Source organism: Nanorana parkeri, unplaced genomic scaffold (genome assembly GCF_000935625.1).
Source record: "Nanorana parkeri isolate BGI_ZX_2015 unplaced genomic scaffold, ASM93562v1 scaffold2557, whole genome shotgun sequence".
In the NCBI taxonomy this organism is placed as follows: domain Eukaryota; kingdom Metazoa; phylum Chordata; class Amphibia; order Anura; family Dicroglossidae; genus Nanorana; species Nanorana parkeri.
Window position 1 is genome coordinate 17741 of NW_017308825.1, and position 7412 is coordinate 25152.

Consider the following 7412-nt stretch of genomic DNA (forward strand, 5'->3'; position numbering starts at 1 on the left):
GTGGACCGGATCGTCAGGTTGAGCCGTGCTCTTCACACCTTCAGTGTACACGGGACAAAGGGCGGCGCGCAGGAGATCAGGGCTCGGCGAGGTCATGTGATCTCCTATTCTCAGGCTGGGTGTCAGAGGAGAGCGAACAACGAGTCACTGAAAGATCCGGAACCGTCTCACTCTGCCGCCATGCTGATCCCCCGGCTTCTCAGAGCCAGAACAGCCACTGCTGACCTGTGTGCCAGTTCTCAGTATGGAAGCCGGAGGATGACCATGACAGCGCTTGTAACATATCGAGGTGGCCCCTGTGCAGCATGATGACTACACAGCGGGGGGCAATGGGGACATCACCAGGGACCTTTGTTTGCCCCCCTCAAAATGGGTATATACCCACTTACCATAGTGGGGGGGGGAGGGGGCGGCAGGGAGAGTATCCAGCTCCAGGGGGACTAATAGGGGGTGACACAGAGGGCCAGTTATACAGGTCCGCCTTAATGACAGGTCCGCCTTAATGACAGGTCCGCCTTAATGACAGGTCCGCCTTAATGACAGGTCCACTGTAATGACAGGTCCACTGTAATGACAGGTCCACTGTAATGACAGGTCCGCCTTAATGACAGGTCCACTGTAATGACAGGTCCGCCTTAATGACAGGTCCACTGTAATGACAGGACCACTGTAATGACAGACAATGATTGCACAACTTTCATTTCTATCAATCCTCCCAGACATTGGGACCTTCCGTGTCACCGGAGACGTTCCTTTCCAGCTTGTGATGTCATCACCGGGTCTCTTTGCTTCTGTATACAATACAGGCAGACAGGGGCGTCCCGAGGCTGGGTGTCACAAGGGGGGGGCGGAGACCGCCGTGACGTCTTCGCGCACGTGCGGTGGTCTTTTCGAAGCCTCCCGGCTGGTGATGGACGCCAGCAGAGGGAGGAGGGGACGTTCACCCGCTGGGATGAGGTACACCCCGGGGTCCCCTCCTCTCTCCTGACACCGTCCATGCCTGACTTCTCATAGGGGGTGACACCAAAATGACTGACAGTCATTTTGGTGGCACCCCCCTTGTGACGCCACTGCAGGCAGATCGTGGCTGGTGTGGGCCGGCGGGTTGCTGCACATGGCTTCCTGAAAACATCACAGCACCCTGCCTCAGATACAAGCAGTGGGCGGGCTCTTGGGAGGAGTTATGCAAATATCACAATGCCCTGATGGGCGGGTGTCAGTCTGGAGGAGCGGAGGTTCCTGGGTAGGTTTTCGCCCACTTATGATGCTGAGCCTCCATGATTGGAAGGACAGAAATCCAATGAATGAAAAGGGGCGGGGCCAGGGACTGTCAGGCTGGGGAGGAAAGGTGACAGGTGTGACGGTAGAGGCCCATGTGACAGAGCGACAACCCAGGAGCACAATTGGGATGTGAACAGAGCGTTGTCACCCTATAACAGGGAGAAGGACGCTCATGGCGAGATCTCCGATTCTCTTTCCTTATAAGGAATGGTGGCTGGAGATAACGTTCTATAGATCCGGCTTCAGTGACGGGGAACAGACGCGGAATCTGCGGAGAAAAGACGATTTCCCTTATTTATAGCGAGCGGGGGAGGGGAGGGCTGTATGTGGTATGTGCGGTATGGGAGGCATGTCGCTGTACACACATCAATGTCATACTACACGAGCCTGTACAAGACCGAGGGAAGGCCTGACAGTGTGCGCAGTGCTGGGGCCCCCCTATATATCTGTATTCAGTGCTGGGGCCCCCAATAGATCTGTATTCAGTGCTGGGGCCCCCAATATACCTCTATAGGGGTGATCTGTCTCATTCTATGTCTCTTTGTCTCTCAGGATGGGGGTGAAGGCTCTGCAGTGTTTCCCCTGGTACGTAAGGAGGAAGGAGGCACATCGGGTGTACAGACCCGGGAACTCAGCACAAGGATGGCGGGTGAAGAGATGGCAGCGTAGGATCTATGTGCCCCCCCCCCCTCCGGGTCTCTGGGTCTGGGAAGCTCCTCCTAATCCCCTTCTCTCTCTCCTCCCCCCTCGTAGAGCCGACTACCCCTCCTGCCGCGGAGGAGAAGCCCCGCCTCTGCTCCACCAACTCCGGGGGCAGCGACACGGACTCGCAGTCTCACCGGGCCTACTTCAGCGGCAAAGCCAGGGTGTCCTTCCGCCACGAAATGGACTCCACCATGAACGCCATTGACTCCACCTACTGATCAGAGGAAGGACTGACACATACTGAGGGCTCTCAGGCTACACCAGACTTGTACCAAAAATAATCTGCGGCCCCCCCAATAAGGGACAATAATGGAGGTTGGGTTACATGCCGGGAGCAAGCAGACAAGTGGAACCATCCAATAAACTTGCATCATGTTTACAATTATAAGCTTGGAAGACGCAATACCCTCTACCTACCAGCAGGTGGCAGCAGAGGGGCTACGACGCTGATTACACGGTTTACATACGTACTGTCCATCGGCCATTACACAGAACTGGTATCCTCAGTCTCCTGCAGTTACACGCTTGGAACCTGCAGTACTGATATGGAATTCAGCCAATGACAAGCTTGTAGTACACTATAACAACCAGCAGATGTCAGCATTGTACTGATTTCAGATTGACAGCATAAAGCATGCAGTACTACGTTACCACCAGCAGATGTCAGCATTGTACTAAACTGGCAATGAAAGACTTAGAGGGTGCGTTACCCCTTCTCCACCAGCAGATGTCAGCATTGTACTAAACTGGCAATGAAAGACTTAGAGGGTGCGTTACCCCTTCTCCACCAGCAGATGTCAGCATTGTACTAAACTGGCAATGATAGACTTAGAGGGTGCGTTACCCCTTCTCCACCAGCAGATGGCAGTATTGTACTGCCCTGGTAGTTGCAGCTTCAAGTGTTGCAGTACTCCACTCCCACCAGCAGATGGCAGTATTGTACTGACCCAGTAGTTACAGCTTGAAGCATGCAGTACTCCGCTCCCACCAGCAGATGGCAGTATTGTACTGACCCGGTAGTTGCAGCTTCAAGTGTTGCAGTACTTCACTCCCACCAGCAGATGGCAGTATTGTACTGACCCAGTAGTTACAGCTTGAAGCATGCAGTACTCCGCTCCCACCAGCAGATGGCAGTATTGTACTGACCCGGTAGTTGCAGCTTCAAGTGTTGCAGTACTTCACTCCCACCAGCAGATGGCAGTATTTTACTGACCCGGTAGTTACAGCTTGAAGCATGCAGTACTCCACTCCCACCAGCAGATGACAGTATTGTACTGAGCCGGTAGCTACAGCTTGAAGCATGCAGTACTCCACTCCCACCAGCAGATGTCAGCATTGTACTAAACTGGCAATGATAGACTTAGAGGGTGCATTACCCCTTCTCCACCAGCAGATGTCAGCATTGTACTGACATGAAAGTTACAGATTGGTGCGTGCATTGCTTTCTTACTAACCAAGTGGTAAGAATTGTACTGACTCGACCACACCAGCTTGAAGAATGCTCTCTGTACCCCGCAGCTAATGTCGGTATGATACTCACCTGACAGTTACAGCTTGGAGCATACAGTGCACCAACAGGCCTCATTATTATACTGACCAGCTGATGTCACTATTGTGCTGACCTGATAGTTACAAACTAGGACGGTGCAATATTTCTTATCCACCAGCAGATGTCAGTGTTATGCAACCGTTACAGATTGGATCATGCAATACTTTTTAGCTACCAGCAGATGGCAGCATTGCACTGAGCTAACAGATTGGATCAGGCAGTGCTTCGTGCCCACCAGCAGATGTCAGTATTGCACTGATCTGACAGTTACAGCTTGAGGGCATGCAGTACTTGCACCCACCAGCAGATGTCAGTATTGCACTGACCCGGTAGCTACAGCTTGAACCATGCAGTACTCCACTCCCACCAGCAGATGGCAGTATTGTACTGACCAGGTAGTTACAGCTTCAAGTGTTGCAGTACTCCGCTCCCACCAGCAGATGCCAGTATTGTACTGACCCGGTAGTTACAGCTTGAAGCATGCAGTACTCCACTCCCACCAGCAGATGGCAGTATTGTACTGACCCAGTAGTTACAGCTTGAAGCATGCAGTACTCCGCTCCCACCAGCAGATGGCAGTATTGTACTGACCCGGTAGTTGCAGCTTCAAGTGTTGCAGTACTTCACTCCCACCAGCAGATGGCAGTATTTTACTGACCCGGTAGTTACAGCTTGAAGCATGCAGTACTCCACTCCCACCAGCAGATGACAGTATTGTACTGAGCCGGTAGCTACAGCTTGAAGCATGCAGTACTCCACTCCCACCAGCAGATGACAGTATTGTACTGAGCCGGTAGCTACAGCTTGAAGCATGCAGTACTCCACTCCCACCAGCAGATGTCAGCATTGTACTAAACTGGCAATGATAGACTTAGAGGGTGCATTACCCCTTCTCCACCAGCAGATGTCAGCATTGTACTGACATGAAAGTTACAGATTGGTGCGTGCATTGCTTTCTTACTAACCAAGTGGTAAGAATTGTACTGACTCGACCACACCAGCTTGAAGAATGCTCTCTGTACCCCGCAGCTAATGTCGGTATGATACTCACCTGACAGTTACAGCTTGGAGCATACAGTGCACCAACAGGCCTCATTATTATACTGACCAGCTGATGTCACTATTGTGCTGACCTGATAGTTACAAACTAGGACGGTGCAATATTTCTTATCCACCAGCAGATGTCAGTGTTATGCAACCGTTACAGATTGGATCATGCAATACTTTTTAGCTACCAGCAGATGGCAGCATTGCACTGAGCTAACAGATTGGATCAGGCAGTGCTTCGTGCCCACCAGCAGATGTCAGTATTGCACTGATCTGACAGTTACAGCTTGAGGGCATGCAGTACTTGCACCCACCAGCAGATGTCAGTATTGCACTGACCCGGTAGCTACAGCTTGAACCATGCAGTACTCCACTCCCACCAGCAGATGGCAGTATTGTACTGACCAGGTAGTTACAGCTTCAAGTGTTGCAGTACTCCGCTCCCACCAGCAGATGCCAGTATTGTACTGACCCGGTAGTTACAGCTTGAAGCATGCAGTACTCCGCTCCCACCAGCAGATGGCAGTATTGTACTGACCAGGTAGTTACAGCTTCAAGTGTTGCAGTACTTCACTCCCACCAGCAGAGGTCAGTATTGTACTGACCCGGTAGTTACAGCTTCAAGTGTTGCAGTACTTCACTCCCACCAGCAGAGGTCAGTATTGTACTGACCCGGTAGTTACAGCTTCAAGTGTTGCAGTACTTCACTCCCACCAGCAGAGGTCAGTATTGTACTGACCCGGTAGTTACAGCTTCAAGTGTTGCAGTACTTCACTCCCACCAGCAGAGGTCAGTATTGAACTGCCCCAACAAGTACAGCTTGCAGGAGTATTTACTGACCTGACAGTTCCCGCTTGGATCATGTAATATTTTGTACCCGCCAGCAGATGGCAGCATCAAACTGACCCGACAGCTAAGCAGCTTGGAGTATGCATTGTACCTGCCAAAAATTTCTGTCTTGCGCTACCGCCATTCATTTTGGCTCCAATGTTTTGCAGAACCTATAGGAAGAAATAAACCAAAATCTGGCGCAATTATCACAACTCAACATCATTACAATGTGGGCTTTTATCACTTTACCTGCCAGCAGTTTATGTGACGTCCGGCTTCCCTCTCGCTGCTCGATTCTGCCACAAATGTTTTTTTTTACTAAGAATGTTACACTGTGAAAATAATCCGGTTCTGACGCGCCTAAAGTGCCTTATCTCTGTTCTCTGCGCTGGTGAAATGTTCCCGAAAGTTTTGTTTTTGAAAAATATTCTATTTTAGCATATACAGTACTTGTGAATAGTGACACCCGGTGGTTGGGCTTAGTATTGCCGGAGACATGGATCCATATTGTAAGGGAATAGTGACACCCGGTGGTTGGGCTTAGTATTGCCGGAGACATGGATCCATATTGTAAGGGAATAGTGACACCCGGTGGTTGGGCTTAGTATTGCCGGAGACATGGATCCATATTGTAAGGGAATAGTGACACCCGGTGGTTGGGCTTAGTATTGCCGGAGACATGGATCCATATTGTAAGGGAATAGTGACACCCGGTGGTTGGGCTTAGTATTGCCGGAGACATGGATCCATATTGTAAGGGAATAGTGACACCCGGTGGTTGGGCTTAGTATTGCCGGAGACATGGATCCATTTATTGTAAGGGAATAGTGACACCCGGTGGTTGGGCTTAGTATTGCTGGAGACATGGATCCATTTATGGGGGGGGGAATTGTAGGGAGCAGTTTGTTGGGGTTTATACTTTACACTTTCCTGTCATATTTTTATATATATATATATATGAGTGTGTGTGTATATTTTTTTTGTCTGTTATAAATGAACTGTTACAAATAAAGAGACCTCTTGTTTTTATTGCTTTGGATTAGCACACATTTGGTATGTTCGTTAGTTATACTCAATTAAAGCTGAACTCCGGGGAGAAGTTTGAATGCGTCTTTATGATTTTTCTCACCATCAACAAATATGGATTTCTTAATTATTCCTCTGCTGCAGCTGTTGTGAGAAACCTTCATAATAAGGACTCGGTGTCCTTGTAAAACTGGTGGCCATTATGCCGTTCCTGCCCCGGGCCACTGGTCTTGTAATGTCCCCACACTAGTTCCTGCTGGCCAAGTGGGAGGATCCGGGTGACTCAGAATCCCAGTCTGTCCCGCCCCGGCTGAGGAGTGTACAGCAATGTGGGCGTACACTAAATTGCCAAAAGTATTGGGCCCCTTCCCCTCCAAATCATGTGATTCAGGTGTTCCAATCCCCTCCATGACCTCAGGTGTATAGAATCACACACCTCGGCATGCAGAGGTCCATCCGTGACATTTCCTGGCTACTAAATATTCCGCGGTCACCTGTTACTGGGATTATAACAAAGTGGAAGCAACTGGGAACAACAGCAACTCAGCCAGGAAGTGGTCGGCCACGTCACATGACAGAGCAGGGTCAGCGCATGCTGAAGCGCACAGTGCGCAGAAGTCGCCAACTGTCTGCAGAGTCTATAGCTACAGACCTCCAAACTCCATGTGGCCTTCAGATTGGCACAACAACAGTGCGTAGAGAGCTTCATAGAATGGGTTTCCATGGCCGAGCAGCTGCATCCAAGCCGCACATCACCAAGTGCAATGCAAAGCGTGGGGTGCCGTGGTGTAAAGCGCGCCGCCACTGGACTCTAAAGAAGTGGAGGTGTGGTCTCTGGAGTGACCAATCACGCTTCTCTGTCTGGCTATACGATGGGCGGGTCTGGGTTTGGCGGTTGCCAGGAGAACGGTACTTGCCTGACTGCATTGTGCCAAGTGTAAAGTTTGGTGGAGGGGGGATTATGGGGGGGGGG